The 17136-nt window shown below is 43.0% G+C and overlaps 1 protein-coding gene, 1 long non-coding RNA gene and 1 pseudogene across 2 annotated transcripts in view; 1 reads left to right on the forward strand and 2 right to left on the reverse strand.

The window, feature by feature from the left end:
- The window catches only part of LOC117269852 (scavenger receptor cysteine-rich type 1 protein M130-like), a 103424-nt gene that overhangs the window by 36472 nt on the left and 49816 nt on the right, over positions 1-17136 (reverse strand). The gene's annotated exons all lie outside the window — the stretch shown is intronic.
- Positions 3639-6102, reverse strand: LOC144458716 (uncharacterized; annotated as a pseudogene).
- LOC144458721 (uncharacterized) overlaps positions 7190-17136 on the forward strand; it is a 93508-nt gene continuing 83561 nt past the window's right edge. Inside the window, exons 1-2 of the long non-coding RNA XR_013488104.1 lie at positions 7190-7311; positions 7441-7538. This is a non-coding gene — a long non-coding RNA (uncharacterized LOC144458721). The remainder of the gene's footprint in view (positions 7312-7440; positions 7539-17136) is intronic.

The raw sequence follows: 17136 nt of genomic DNA on the forward strand, positions 1-17136 counted from the left end.
ACCATGACTTAGTCATACCAAACATTAGAAAACAACACCAACATTGGTCCACAGGGGGAGCCACAGCGATCGGTCGCATTTTAGCCATTTTGAAGCATTTTTCTGTTGTTATAGCGCCACCCAGTTGCCAATTAGAGTTAAATTTCTCCAGTCACCTTGAGGCGTCCTGTTCTACATATCTACCAAGTTTAGTAAAAATCCATGTGGCGGTTAGGCCTAGATAAGAAATGAGCTCTCTAGCGCCCCCATTTTGTTTGATGGGGTCAATAATGGAGGGGTCCCCTCAGATTATGTGTGGTCATATGCCTACAAAGTTGCGTGGTGATGGGTGAAACCCTTGAGATGTTATACACCTTTATGTGATGAGCCACGCCCTCCGCAATATTCATTGCCTTATAGAAGCTCAGTTTTAGTAAGTTTTCCAACTTTTGCCAAGAGGGAACTTTAGATATTGGTCCCTAGATTATGTTCACCCAGTTTCATGCAGATCGCTCAAACTTCCTAGGAAGAGATCCATTTGAAGTGTTTTTCAAAAAATTCAAAATGGTGGAAAATCTATATAAGCGGAAGTTATGGGTTCTTGAGGCAAATGTGTTCCTCATGAGGAGAGGCATCTCTGTGCAAAGTTTCATGTCTCTACGACATACGGGGCATGAGATATGCCCATTCAAAGTTTGATATTTCAATGGGTTGCTATAGCGCCCCCCTTTGGCCAGTTGATGTAATATTGCTTCATTGGCATCCTCCCATGACCCTCTACCACTGTGCCAAATTTCACATGGACTGACCAAGTCAGTGAGGAGAAAAACATGGAACACACACACACACACACACACACACACACACACACACAGAGTTTTCGTCATAAGATAAGATGATGACAACATGTTGAATTTGTATGAATATTGAACTGGAGGCCAGATTTACTTCAGTCATGTTGAATCATGTTTGTTTAAAGCAACAAAGCAGGTTTAGTTCATTTTCAGCTGTTTGCTCTTTATTTCATTTACTCATTCATTTACTGAGCACACCTTAAATACAGTTACAGTTAGAAAGGCAGAGTTTTGGGGCGTTGGTGGCTTAGTGGTAGAGCAAGCGTCCCATGTACAAGGCTGTTGCCGCAGCGGCCGGGGTTCGACTCCAGCCTGTGGCCCTTTGCTGCATGTCACTCCCTCTCTCCCCCTCAGTCTTGTCTGTCCTACCAAATAAAGGCTAAAAATGCCCCAAAAAATATCTTTAAAAAAAAAGACAGGCAGAGTTTTAAACTCAGAGCTGTACGTTTATACAAAAAGTAAATCTGTGTTAATTGAAAGGCATTGAAGCTGGAATTTAACTGTTAGCCTGACAGGAACGTCATAATGAGGTAAATAAGAAGATCCCAGTTGGCACAACTCTTGTCTAAACCTGTGAACCTTCGTAAAGTCAGCAACAGTCACAAGTTGAGAAGACTCAAAAATCTATTGCATCATGTGGCCTTGATGATTTGTGTTTACTCAAGGTTTTCTTCTTTCACAGTGTGTGTGTTGAAGTTGAGCAGAGTCTCGTCAGGCCACATCATCCCTACAGTGATGCAGTGTTGGCTCCCTCTAGTGGTCACTACAGAAACCATCACCAACAGTCTTCATGACACTTGAATGAAGCATCAGTTTTAATGGTGGTGTGTGTTTGTCCAGTGAATCTGTGTCAGAGCTGCTGCTCACAATGAACTTAAACTGTTTCAGTAACAAAGACAAACAAAGTTCAGCAGAAACTTCAACAGAGCCAAAAACCTGCTGATGGTCCAGTGAAGACGCTCTGAACAAACTGACTTCATCAGCACAGATTTTATTCAGGATTCACAGAAAACAACACAATATATGACAATGGGCTCTAGTTTCGCAGACCGGGCGAGGCGGGGGCGCAGCGCACCTGTGCTTCACCAACTGGGTGTGGCCAGGCGGATTTTGCAAGTTTGGCACACCGTGCGCCTGGCGCAGCTACTCCTCTTTCCCACCTCTGTCCCTCCTGCCGGCGCAAGTCGGAAAGAGGGAGGAGAGAAGGCGTGGAGTGGGTTTTACACACATCACACCAATCAAATGAGCCCCTCTCCTCGCCCTTAAATGCGCCGCATGAAGGTGTAATGAGAGTTTACTCAATTTGCCATGGCAGAAGAGAGCAGCAGCGTCAGACGACCAAACTTCTCCCAGGAGGAAACTGATGTTTTGGTCCGGGAGGTCCAAGCTCGCAGTGTCCGAATATACGGAACTGCGAGCAGACCTCCACGGGCTGATGATGCAAAGGTAGCCTGGGAGGAGGTCACCACATTTGTAAATCAATGCTGCGTTTCTCTCGTGTGTGCGTGCGCGCTCTCTCTTTCTCTCTCGCAGTCTCACTCTGTTTCTTTTCTTTTGACTTTTCTAAGATGACAGATGCTGAATATATACTCCCTATCTGATGCTGTGGCTGTTTGTGGTTGGCTGAGAGGGATGTGAACTCATTAGTTTGCAGGCTGTGTTAATCAAATCAGGTTGGGTTTCCATTACGCGTGCCAAACGTGCCAAACGGTGCCAATCCCCTTTGATCTGACATCAGATGTGACGGGACAGTCGATATAGAGATACATTTATGTGCTGATTGCAGATAGTTGCATTGAATAGTGGTTTTGTGGCTATTTATTGCATTGTTAATGTGCCTGATATTCTGGAAACCTGCCTGTGAGGTTTTGGTGACATGTGCGCACTGTCCACCAGTCAGCCAAACTTCGGCTTACACCGGCTGCGCTCCGCCTGCGCTGACAGTAGACCTGGTTTCAGATGGCGAAGCCTTTTCGCACGAAACTGTCACTGCGCCAAGCTGGATCTGTCAACACCTCCCCCTGCTGCGCCGCCACACCCATCTCAGCGCACCTCGGTCTGCCAAACTACCAAACTGAGCGCGCCTCAGGTTGCGCTGCTCGAAACTAGCTCTGTGCGGGGTTCGCCACCCTGTGCCACCTGCGCTACGCCGGGAAACTAGAGCCCTATATGGCTTGTTAACAACATAAAGGACAAAATAAATGGAACAAAATGTTTCCACGTGGCCTGCGTCATGTGACATGTTTTAACTAGTTGTTACAAGCATGAACACACATGAAGACAGCGGGTAACTAACATGTAATAATATTGATTGTAATAAAAATCAGAGTACATACGACAATCTGACTTTAGTTCTGTGACATGTTCCATATAAACTGATTAATATGAGAAGAAAATGTCATGTTTAACTGATTTATATGTTTATACTGTATTTATTATATATGTCAGTGTTGTGTTACTGTCACAACAAGAGTTTATTAAAATGTCTGTCAACATCAGAATCAATGACAGCTTCATATCCATTAAAAGATTAGAAACAATGAACCAACACAAAGAAACTACAGATAAATAAAAGTATTTCTGTCCAACACCATGTGACCTTAGTTTGTGATATAGAGCAAGGAGAGAGCTGTTGTACTCAACATTAACCAGCAGGGGGCGTCCTCACTCCATCTCAAACCAGAGCTTTTGACCAAATCACATGGTCTTCATCAACAGAGTGAGTCTACTTCCCATGATTCTGAGCAACTCCACGACTTCTCATCCATGTTGGCTTGACAGGTGAAACACTGCTGTGTGATTCAGTCAAAAGCTCCAGAACAAGTGAACATTGAGTTGAGATTATTTCATCAACTACCACAGTGTACATACTGGATGTATCTGCTTCTGCTGTACACTGTGAAACTAGTGAAAGCACTTTGTTCAAACATGAAGTGAAGCAAGACATATGCTGACAGATATTGGACTTCATTTCTTGTCTTTTCTATGTTGTTATTTTCTTCCTTTTCTTCATTTTCTCCCAGCAGTACAGGTTTTAATTTCATCAATGAAAAAATAAATTTTTATCTCCAACAAACACAAGCATAAAACTAAATTAAAAATGACCTCTGAAAACAAAATCTATGACAAAATGTTTTACAATTTTCCATAAGCAAATAGAAATTAAACAATAATGTGAAAAATAGATGAATGGACAAATTAAGTGAGCCGCCCTTGTTAAAGTCTTCAATGACATTCACTTAAAACACAGACAGTGGCAGAACTTCAGTCTCAGTATTTCTGGATCTCAGTGACACAACTGACACGGTCGACCACAACATATTACCAGACTGACTGGCAAACTGGGACTCTGGCACAGTACTAAACTGGATTGATTTCCTCCTCCCTCTCCTTTGAACTGCCTTGTTACCAAAATGCGTTATAGAAATAACCTTTCCTTGCCTCACACTTCATATAAATATAATAAAAAACATACTTTGTCATGTTTAATATCTATAAACATATATCTATATATGTTTGTAGAATCTGGAGGTGTCAGGTCAAGATTTTGGTATCAGGAGCGTTCTGGCTTTCATCTGCAGTCTGAATAGTATTGACCAATCATGTTTGAGCAGCAGGTAGGTCTGTGTGGAGAGGCAGAACACATAGACTGAAAAACAAACTCAGAGCCCGTTGACTATCATCTTACAATGATTTAGCTTTTGAAAGAAAATCTCCACATTCATAGGCAGATATCTGTTTACATGTTTTATATTAGCCAAAATAACTTGGGCACAGAAGAGGAAGTCTTGGCTCAGATATCCGCGGGCTCAGCCCAAAATATTTGCCAGACTATCAGACTGACAGTCAATGGGTCCCAAAATTGTATTACGTTTAAAAAGTCAGCCGTGGCATTTGTTCTTTCAGTGCTTTACCAGCTGCAGACATGTAGCGCCACACTGATCTGGTTTTTTCATCTTCATCCATTCGTCTTTTAATCTCTTCCAGTTTCTGGACCTTCTCTGTGTCTTCTTTCTTCTTCATCTTCTCAATCAGGAGGTCCAAGTGGACATGAGTGGACACTGCATTCACTTTCAGGGCATTCTGCTCCAGTTTGATGATATGATTGAAGGACTCTTCCACTGAACTGATCCGTTCCTCTCTGAAGTTCTTCACTTTTCTTTTTTTACATCTTCCAAAAGACTTGATGTCTTCTTACTGCCTGTTTTACTCTGTTCATAGTTCTCTTTCGCATCTTGTAGAGTCTTTTTAACTTTCCTTGTCTTGGTCACATAAATCCAGTCTTCTTTCACATGATCTGATACAGGACACTTCCCGGTACATGAAGTGCAGCGGCCATCTTTTATGACCTCACAGTGTTCTGGTTTCCAGGCCATTGTGCATCCAGGATAGTGACAGTTCTCCTCGCAGACAGTGCAGCAGACAGCTCCTTCAAAAAACACCAACCCCCATTTCCCACCATAGATAGGTTCTTTTCTTTGTAGACCTCATGAACATCTACAGTGAACTCCTCGTTCTTCTTCATCTCTTGATGATATTTCTTCAGAGCTTCCTGAGTCTGATGGATTTCTCTCTGTTTTAGTTCAGTCAGCTTGATCCTCTCCTGCAGGTTGTGGAAGCAGGCTGTCAGTCTGATTTGTGCCCTCAACACTTCGATGGTTTTCTCCAGGTTCTGAGGTTCAGTGTTTCTCAGGAAATCAGTGAACTGACTCATTCCTTCCATTGTCACATCCCACACACTCTTTAAAGCAAACTTATTTTTCTGTTGTTCTCTCTGTGCTCTGGCGGTTATTGAACATAAAATGAAGAGGCTGATTCTCTTCATCTTTGGCACATTTGATTTTTGCGTCTTCTAGAGCTCGTAGAACATTTTCAGGAGTCAGACCATCTGAGTGTGTGATGAGGACGACAATCTTCTTCTCCATGTTTTTTCCAAACAGAGACATGACTGAATCAAAGATGTACCTCAGTCGATCACTCAGTCGATTTTACTGGCTTTCATCACCAGACCCACGGCATTGATCTCATGGACGCCATCGTCTGAGCGGAATAAGTCAAATAATCTTTGACAGACGATGGCATCATGCTCGATCCCTCTGGTGTCTCCAAATCCAGGAGTGTTGATGATGGTCAGAGAGTAGGGCAGAGTTTGATCTTCAAAACCAAAGATCTTGTACACGATCACATCTGATGTCTGACTTTGTGACTGGCTTTTCCTCTCCTCCTCTACAATCTGAAAGCAGACATTGTCCTCCCACTCCACTCCCATGGCGTAGTTGACAAGAGTGTTAATCAAAGTAGATTTTCCTGCTCCTGTTTCACCCACAAGCAAGATGGTTTTGTTTTTCTTGTTTGTCTTTTTTTCACCAAGAGTCATTTTTGTCGGAGTTCCAGTACTCTCTTTCCTTGGTTTCAGCTGATAGATGGAAGGAGATCCTGAATGGATCAGAACTTTGGGGGTGATGTCTTTATGAATTGATGAGGTGTTAATAGTCATAACATACTTTTCATTATTAGTAAAAAATATTGATAGCTTATGCACAACAGTTTGGGAATAAAATGGAAATGATGATTAATATGGAAGGTGAAGGAGCCAGTCTCCATGATGGTTACCAGTCTGAGAATCTGCACTATGAATATTTCCCTTGCTGTGTAGATGAACTGAGCTCGTAGACTCCAAATCTGCACAAACTAAAATATCTAGAAGTCTCTCTGATCACCTCTGATCATTTTTATTTTATATACTAGGAATGATTTCTTTTCTTTACTTGTTTGTTGCGGCAATTCCTTTTCTATCTAATGGAAAGCACTTTTAATTATCTTGCTGTTGAAAGCTGCTTTGGGAGGTTTCGCTGTCATGTGATTTCAGAAAAACAGTTTGCCTTAAAACTCAGAAAAACAGGAAGTGAATGAAAGGAGGAGTGTTCTACAAAAACACAATACAGGGAAGCTCAAATATTGCAGCAGCTAATGACATGATATGAATGTTAGTAATAACAAAAAAATAAAAATAAAAGTAAGGAAAAACAGGGTCCTTCAAAGTAAACAATGTTTGATTTGACTAAGTTCAGCTGCATAGTGGGTCTGGGCCACATACTAACACTATAAACTGTACAACATGCACTATTTAGTCAGTTTACTGAAATCATATTTACAAAGAATTAAATAATGTTGACAGTGTAGCCCTCTGACTTTATACAAGCATGTTTTTACTCAAAAACAAACATGTTTATTTCAGTCCTCATAACTTTAGTTGGACTTACAGGTTTGAATATAAACAGATCGTAAACAGTAACATTCATTCGTTCACAATATAGTACAGAGAAACAGTCCACATTCTGCTCATGAGTTCGCCTGTTTGTCTCTGAGTCTGTTTCTGTGAAATCATGTGACCACAGGGCGTTCACCCTCTCTGCAGAGATATAAACAGCTCTCTGCTCTCTGTCTTCGTCTCCAGCATCATAGACCATCAACACAGGTAAGAACACTCTGAATTCTTAAATATGTCACCATCAGGAAATCAGAGGGAAATTCTATCTGCCATAACTAATAACTGAACATACTATCTTACGTTCACATTATTCATTACTTTCTTTCTTTCTTCCAGACAGACGACATCCTCAGTTACTACATCACAAAGTTTTTGGGACTTCAGAGAAATTTCACTGTGCCACTTTCTGGTGCGACCAGGACTTGAAAACAAAGGTATGGTCTAACAGGTGGGATGTTTGTCTGCCAGGTCAGCCTGTGTCCTTAAAAGACCTCACAAACATGTCCCTAAATGAACTGAACAAACAAAAGTAAAGTAATAAAGTGTTTAATCGGTTTGATAGATGGCCATTAATGTGAAATATGTGAATGTTCATCACCTCTAACTCTGCTGGACCCTCCGGTAGGTCCAGTGTTGTCTGGTCTGGATCACTTAATTGGCCTAAAAGGTTCTGCACTAAGCTGGTTTAAATCTTATTTATCTGATCGTTTTCAGTTTGTTCATGTTCATAATGAATCATCCTTACGTACTAAAGTTTGTTTTGGAGTTCCACAAGGTTCTGTGCTCGGACCAATCCTATTGTATCCTATTCTATAAATTTCCATTGTTATGCGGATGATACACAGTTGTATTTATCGATGAAGCCAGAAGAAAGTAATCAATTAACTAAACTCCATAACTGCCTTAAAGACATAAAAACCTGGATGAGCACCAATTTCCTGATGTTAAATTCAGACAAAACTGAAGTTATTGTTCTTGGCCCCAAACAACTCAGAGACTCTTTATCTGATGACATAGTTTCTCTAGATGGCATTGCTCTGGCCTCTAGCACTACCGTAAGAAACCTCGGAGTAATATTTGATCAAGATTTGTCTTTTAATTCTCATTTAAAACAAACCTCACGGACTGCATTTTTTCATCTGCGTAATATTGCGAAAATTAGGCCTATCCTGACCCGAAAAGATGCAGAAAAATTGGTCCATGCTTTTGTTACCTCAAGGCTGGATTACTGTAACTCTCTATTATCAGGTAGCTCTAGTAAGTCCTTAAAAACTCTCCAGCTAATTCAGAATGCAGCAGCACGTGTACTAACAGGAACTAAGAAACGAGATCATATTTCTCCTGTTTTAGCTTCTCTGCACTGGCTCCCTGTAAAATCCAGAATTGAATTTAAAATCCTACTGTTAACTTATAAAGCTCTAAATGGTCAAGCTCCGTCATATCTTAGAGAGCTCATAGTGCCATATTATCCCACCAGAACACTGCGCTCTGAGAACGCAGGGTTACTTGTGGTCCCTAAAGTCTCCAAAAGTAGATCAGGAGCCAGAGCCTTCAGCTATCAGGCTCCTCTCCTGTGGAATCATCTTCCTGTTACGGTCCGGGAGGCAGACACCGTCTCCACATTTAAGACTAGACTTAAGACTTTCCTCTTTGATAAAGCTTATAGTTAGGGCTGGCTCAGGCTTGCCCTGTACCAGCCCCTAGTTAGGCTGACTTAGGCCTAGTCTGCCAGAGGACCCCCTATAATACACCAGGCACCTTCTCTCCTTCTCTCTCTCTCTCTCTCTCTCTCTCTCTCTCTCTCTCTCTCGTATTCTATTACTGCATCTTGCTAACTCGGCCATTCTGGATGTCACTAACTCGGCTTCTTCTCCGGAGCCTTTGTGCTCCACTGTCTCTCAGATTAACTCATATCACAGCGGTGCCTGGACAGCGTGACGTGTGTGGTTGTGCTGCTGCCGTGGTCCTGCCAGATGCCTCCTGCTGCTGCTGCCATCATTAGTCATTAGTCATACTTCTACTGTTATTATACACATATGACTATTGTCACACATGTATGCTGCCAGATATTAATACATACTTTCAACATATTGTACCACAGTAGTCAGAACTATAACTATAATATTATTACTTTCATTAATGTTATTGTAAGCTACTGTCATTACCGTCTGTCCTGCATCTCTCTCTCTCTCTCTCTCTCTCTCTGTCTCATTGTGTCATACGGATTACTGTTAATTTATTATGCTGATCTGTTCTGTACGACATCTATTGCACGTCTGTCCGTCCTGGAAGAGGGATCCCTCCTCAGTTGCTCTTCCTGAGGTTTCTACCATTTTTTTCCCCGTTAAAGGGTTTTTTTGGGGAGTTTTTCCTTATCCGCTGTGAGGGTCATAAGGACAGAGGGATGTCATATGCTGTAAAGCCCTGTGAGGCAAATTGTGATTTGTGATATTGGGCTTTATAAATAGAATTGATTGATTGATTGATTGATTGATTGATTGGTCAAGCATCATTCAGACTAAAAGAACTTAACTTTCTCGAGAGATTCCAAAGTTTCTAAAGACTGAGTCTGCAGAAAAGTTTCCACATATACAGTCAGGTCCATAATTATTTGGACAATGATACAGTTGTTGTCATTTTGGCTCTGTACACCACCACAATGGGTTTTAAATGAAACAATGAATACCTGCTTAAAGTGCAGACTCTCAGCTTTCATTTAAGGCTTTTTTCAAAAATGTAGTATGAACCGTGTAGGAATGACAACCATTTCTTCACACAGTCCCCCGACTTTAAGGGCTCATAAGTATTTGGACAAACTAACATAATCATCAATTAAACAGTCAGTTTTAATACTTGGTTGCAAATCCTTTACAGTCAATGACTGCCTGAAGTGTTGGACACATAGGCATCATCAGATGCTGGGTTTCTTCCCTGGTGATGCTCTGCCAGCCCTTTACTGCAGCCGTCTGCACTTCCTGCTTGTGTTTTGGGTGTTTTGCCCTCAGTTTTGGCTTCAGCAAGAGAAACGCATGCTCAGTTGGATTCAGGTCAGATGATATGACTTGGCCATTGCAGAACATTCCACTTCTTTGCCTTAAAAATGTCTTTGGTTGCTTTTGCAATATGCTTCAGGTCATTGTCCAACTGCACTGTGAAGCATCGTCCAATGAGTTTTGAAGCATTTGGTTGAATCTGAGCAGATAATGGTGCCCCAAACACTTCAGCTTTCATCCTGCTGCTCTTGTCAGCAGTCACATCATCAATAAATACAAGAGAACCAGTTCCACTGGCAGCCATCATTAGGCTCTGGGGTCTTTCTAACGACACAGCGAAAGCAGTTTCTCACATGATTGATGATATCCCGTTCCATCCCTATCCAAAAGAATCTCTGCATGGCAAGAGAGAGTGTCCGGGCTTGCCCCTGATGGCCAGCAGAGTCATGGAGGCCGTGGAGGACTTGGGCCTTTAGGGAGTCTGGAACCACAAACTGGTGAATTGTCATGTTCATTTGTCTGTCCTTCTTTACCTTGTACAACATCCCGTCCTTGATAGAGAGCTTGGGCCAGTGCCTCAGTAGTTTCATCACACCGCGGGACTCACCAGCACGCTCCTGCCTAGTGGGCCTCCTGTGACGCTGGATGTAAAAGAGACCTCTGCTCAAGATGGCGTCCTGCTCTTGCAGACCAACCAGTTCACTCTTTGGCAGAGAGGCGGTCTGGTTCACACTAGTAAGCTGGGGAATAGCTGGTCCTGTGACTCTCACTCGGCTGACACCACCAGAATCGTGTGCATCCAGCACAGCTGAGATGTCCTGTGCAGGGAGGGACCCCTGAGAAGGAGGCGGGGTGACAACAGTTTCCTCCAGGGACTGATCAACAACCAACTGACAGTTAGTAGTACATCTGAATGCATCTTGCACAGTCTTATCCACCATTCTGCTCACTTGGTTCAGTAATGAGGCATAAGGTTCAGTTACAAGACGGTGGCTCATGCATGATTGGACAAATGGCTCTCTACTTAGTGCATCAGCAACCACATTCTTTGTGCCAGGGACATAGTTCAGGTCGAAACTGTATGCTACAAGCTTTGAAACCCACCTCTGTTCGCATGCATCTAATCTAGGCTTAGATAAGATGTATGTTAAAGGATTATTATCAGTCCAGACTGTGAAACATCGCCCTTTCAGCCAATGGCTAAACTTATCACACACCGCCCATTTAAGAGCGAGAAACTCCAACCGATGTGCTGGATAGTTCAGCTGGGAGTGTGATACTGTCTTGCTGGCAAACGCCACTGCTCTGGCAATTTTTCCACCAGGGGGCAGCTGTGAGAGGACAGCTCCTAGGCCATCAAAGGAGGCATCAACTGCCAGGATGAATGGTGCATTAAAGTCCGGATGGGCTAATGCAACACTGTGCACAAGCTCATATTTCAAAGTTCTGAAAGCTTCTCTGCACTCATCAGTCCAGTCAGGTGGAGACAGTTTCACATGGCATTTTTCGAATTTTGGTTTATGGCCTCTCCCTCTTTTGTGTGGTGCAGCAGGCTCAGCTACAAGGTTGAACAGTGGCTTAGCTTTAGCAGAACATCCCTCAATAAAATGATGGTAATAAAGAACCATTCCCAAGAAAGATCTGATTTTCTTAGCACATGGTGTCCCCCCATCAGGTTCCATCAGGTCAGCTTCCTGCACATCATTTATAGCCTGCACTTTACTCGGGTCTGTCCTAACACCATCTCCACATATGATGTGTCTCAGAAACTTTACAGACCGGCAAAGAAAGTGACACTTCTTAGGTGAAAGCTTCAAGTTGTTGACAGCGAGGCGTGAGAAAACCATCTGCAGCCTCTCAAGGGCAACCTGTTCGGATGGAGCATAGACCATAAGGTCATCCAGGTAACATAACAGACTTGTGAAGTTCTCATCACCAAAGATGGACATCATCATTCGCATAAAAGTGGCAGGACTGTTTGACAGGCCCTGGGGCATCCTGTTATATTCATGGAGGCCAAATGGGGAGGAGAACGCTGTATATTTTTTGTCGTCCTCATGCAGTCTGACATTGTAGAACCCTGATGTGAGGTCCATTGTGGAAAAAAACACATTACCACCAAGTGCAGCGAGGGCGTCCGTCTGATGAGGTAAGGGATGTGCATCTTTCACTGTTCTTGCATTCAACCACCTGAAATCATTGCAGATGCGAAGATCACCATTCGGCTTGACAACCAGAACAAGGGGAGATGAATACTCGCTCTGAGACTTACGAATTATCCCTAATTCCTCCATCTCATTCAGGGCAGTCCGAAGCTTGTCATAATGGCATGGTGGGACCAGCCTGTATGGACGTCTGAAAGGCTTGTCATCCACTAAGTGGATTCTGTGGACAAAATCTTTTACCTCACCACAGTCCATTTTATGCCTTGAAAAGATGGACTCACACTGCTCAATGATCTGCAGCAGTTTATCTTTCCACTCGGGAGAGACTTCAAAAGATGAGAGGTCCAAGTCCTGCAAGCCCATGTCAGTCAAGATGCGTGATATCTCCTCCTCTGATCGTGGTGCAGGTGAAGAGCTCTGTGTGAACTGTGCACTGGACTGGATGCGATCAGGCTCAGGTAAGTCCTGGACAGAAAGACAGGGGGACACATCTGCAACCTTTGCATTCCTTTTGAGGGTGAGTGGCTTCTCGGTGGGATTAACTATTTTGACTGGAACCCAGCCATCCCACCATAGGGAAGTGACAACTCTACCCACCAGAATATGTGCAGGTCTGGTTTTGGACTGGCAAGGTAAGGCAAGGCAAGGCAAGTTTATTTGTATAGCACAATTCAACACAAGGTAATTCAAAGTGCTTTACAGAGACATTAAAAGCAACAAGACACAATTTAAAACAATAAAAACAGTCGATTAAAAAGGGAAATAGAAATTGAGAATGATAGTGATAATAATAAAAACAGTCAGGATAAGAAAAGAAGTAGAATAATAAAAGGCATAAATCAGCAGTGTGTAGTTAAAAAGTATGGGCAGTAGAATACAGCAGGTAAGTATTTAATCTAAGAGTATGCTTCAGTAAACAATAGTGTTTTTAGCCCTGATTTAAAGGAGCTGACAGTTTGAGCAGACCTCAGATCTACAGGAAGTTTGTTCCACAGGTGAGGAGCACAATAACTGAATGCTGCCTCACCTTGCTGGGTGGGTTCAATCATGACTGTACTTCCCACTGCAGAGATGTCAGATGCAGGTAACTTAGCCCACATCAAATGTTCAGACATGGGCTGTAGAGTGACACATTTTTTGAGTTTTGCTGTGCCGATTCTGTTTGGCATCGTTCCGCCTTTCCAGTCATCTGAGCAAGACAGCAGAGACACTAAACGGGGAAGATTATCATACAGAGCACAGTTCACTGGAGGTGTGATGTTCTGGCCACGAACAGTCTCCTTCATCTGCGAAATAAGCCACTTGATGGCATTGCTGCCAAGAATCATTTCATCGCTTTGGCCTGGGACAACTAGTACAGGAATTATCATCTTGCAGCCGTAAACTGATGCAGTGAGTTCATACATGGCAGACGGTGTGACAAGGTGACCTCCACAGCCAACAATGACAAACTCCTCGGCTGATTACCTTTCGATGTTAGGGATAGACTCAGGGGCGGAAATCCCGGGGGGGACAGGGGGGACATGACTCCCCCTTCAATAAAGCTGTACCCCCCTAGAATAATTTGAGACACAATTAATAATTTTTGAACAATGCAGTAGTATTTATTAAAAGCACAATGTAAGCGGTGCTCATTATAAAAGCGCAATAATGTGCTATTTAAATCTTAAAAGATTTAGTCCCCCCCCCCCATTCCTAGTAGTGGTATATCCCACACTCTTTCCAACGGGCGGGGCTAGTTAGTACTTGGCAGCAGTTGCAGCGCGTGGCTGGACCCGGCTGCCCACATCGTGCAGGGTAAGATGTTCACTCGCAGACACAGTTTAACTTACACATGTTACAACACATCCCATTTACTGTTACAACAAGCCCCAGGCCCAGGCTGATAATATAAACTGTCTGCAACATTTCTCCTGCATTGTTCAAAAGCCAGAGTTTAGTGATAGTCAGAGAGGACAGGAGAGAAAGAAGAGGGAGAGGACAGGACAAGAGCAGTCAGTGACGGAGCGGCTCGTAGTTAATATCTGTAGGCTCTCCACCTGTCAGTGAGACAAACATGACAGACGTGCAGTTTAACTGATGAGGAGCGGCCATTACGCACGATTATTACGCACGGTTTTGAGGTGCGCAGCAGCAGATCTCACAGCACACTGTTTATAAACCAGTTCACCAGTTTAATTGCAGGAAATGTTTATCTCACTGCCGGTAAAAAAACGAAAAAAACAAACAAAACGGTTTGCTCCTGCAGCCAGAGATGACGGATCCATTCCACACACCTGAGCCAGGTGAAAAAGAGGGAGAGAAGGAGAGAGATCAAGTTTCTGTCTTTGACGAATGAAGCCTTATTGTTTTGCTGCTATTAAACAATGAGATACATGTTTTCTCCGTTTACTTAATAGCATAAATATTCACACTACTGCGCACGGGGAGACAGAGACCTGCTCTGCTCCAGACACACTCAGCGCCTTGGACAGCACGGCGCACCTGACTGTTGTCGTTGTGTACATGTTAATTTTATTTCAATCATTTTGTATTAAATCTGGACATGTGCAGGTGGACTCAGCCAGTGCTAAGAAAGGTCCTATGCCTGCCTGTTGGAGAGATAGAGAGAAGATTAAAGCGTCAAATTGCGGTAAAAGATGTTGTATAAAAGACAGGCTACAACTTTTTTTCCTTGTCCCCCCCCTGGAATTATTCTCTAAAATTTTACTGTTTATTGTCCCCCCCCAACTATGAAATGGGATTTTCGTCCCTGGATAGAGAGTAAGAGGTTTGCGTCAGCTGTCTCACTAACTGTGCATGCCGTAGATCCACTGTCCACTAGTGCTCTGAGAATATGCCCACTATCAGTAGTCACATCTGTGTAGAATAGGCTATCAGTCTTTGAGAGTCTTTGTATGTTTTGCACAATCAGAGTTTTGTGTGACGGCACTATGCTGCTGTAAGTGTGACACAATGTCTCATAATCATCAATGTCTGTCAAATCCAAGGTGGGAGGCTCACTCATTTGATCTGAGCTGTCCTCCCCTGCACGCAGATCATTTGGTTTCCCTGCTGGCCATGGAGAGTCGGACGTCTATCCTCCGGGCAGTTGCATCTTGAATGGCCAGGTAAATGACACAGAAAACACAGCCTGTTCTCTCGGCAGTGTGTGAGCTGTCATTACATATGGAACATGGCATGTCATTCAAGCCCTCAACTCTTGGAAGTCTGTTTTTGGTGTTTGGCTTTTTTGTGGCTTGAGCATAACCTGGGCCCTGAAGCAACACTTTTTCTAGCAAACCAATCAGCCTCTTTAGGGCAGAAATGTCTTGACTCACAGCCTTCTTCTGTTCAGGGGTGTCTTTAACCAAAGTAGGATTGGGGCTAACCTCAATTTTACTCACGTTGATTTTGTTACTTCCCTCAGTAGACGACCTGAGTCCCTTCTCCAGATGGTATTCATCTACCATTTCCTGGACTTCACGAGCTGACCATTTATCAATCGTCTTGGACCTGAAGGTAAGAGTTAAATCCCTACTGGGGCAGTGTCTGATGAACATACGCGTAACTTCAACACTGGGGTTGTCAAACATCTTGCCCTGTTCTTTAAGACAACTCACAGCGACATCAGCGGCTCTGTTCAGTCTCAGCCAATACTCATATGGATCTTCTTGTTCTTTTGGCAGGGTGGAATAAAAGTCAGCTAGGGGCACAAAAGAGCAATGGCTGGAGCTGAAGTGTTTTCGCAGGAGTCCATAGATGGCCTGTGGGTTTTGCTGTATATCAATTTCGCCATTTCTTATTCCAAATCTCACAACATCCTTTGCCCTGCTTCCCAGGTGTATGAGAATTTCCTCAGCTTGATTCTCCAACTGAACACCACTTTTCCTGATGTAATTTTTCATTGATTCCTCCCAGTCATCGACAGCCAGTGTATCTGAACTCTCACCTCGGAATACAGGTGGGTCTTTGACGCCTCTCTGAGTGACTAGCTGGACTTGGGAGAGATCCAGTGTGCGCCTGGAGGCAGAGTCTGTTTTATTGCATATTTCTTCAGTAGTGGGGCGGCTTAGCTCAATATATCAGAACAATCGTTCATTTTGTGATGAAAGCACAAAATTTGGTACATGTGTTGGTGGATATATTTCAAACAAATCTGGATATTGGGGCATTGCAAAAACGCACCCTGGTTGCCATAGCAACCATTTATTCAATAAAATTAATCAAAATGTTTAAATGATTCATTACAATATTTTAAAAATGTAAATATGTATTAAATTAAGAAAAATACAGTTAGACACACTCACAGTTCACATTAAATTAAGAACAAGCGCAAATTCGCAATAGCTGTGACCTCATACATGCATGCATCCACACAACACGCATACACACAACCTCAAGAAAAGCAAAATTTTCATTTTGAAATGCTTAGTATAGCGCCACCTATGAATGAATCCTGGTCATTTTTTCTGGCATAGTTACTCATGGTCTCTACTTGCAGTATGCAAATTTCAAACATTTTTGGTCAAGTACTTTTTGAATTATTCAAGAAAAGCTTTGTGGACCGACCGAAGGACCGACTAACCAACCAACCAACCAACAGAGCGACCTATAGAGATGCTGGTTGCAGCTAAAAAATACAGTTAGACACATTCACAGTGTCTCAAACACTTTCTACCCCACCACCACTACAAGCCACCTAGCCAACTGCCAGCCAACTGCCAGCCAGCGGCAGTTGCTTCCTGCAACAAGCAGTGCAGTGGACTGTCCATCAAGGTAAACATTTTATTTCAACTGTAACTATGTAATATTTTTAGGATGTACACATTTTGAACATCATAGGTAAAGGCTAAAGAGAAAAACAATCAATATGGGCCTCAGTAGAAAAGTAA

The sequence above is a fragment of the Epinephelus lanceolatus genome, chromosome 19, assembly GCF_041903045.1.
Source record: "Epinephelus lanceolatus isolate andai-2023 chromosome 19, ASM4190304v1, whole genome shotgun sequence".
Classification (NCBI taxonomy): Eukaryota; Metazoa; Chordata; class Actinopteri; order Perciformes; family Serranidae; genus Epinephelus; species Epinephelus lanceolatus.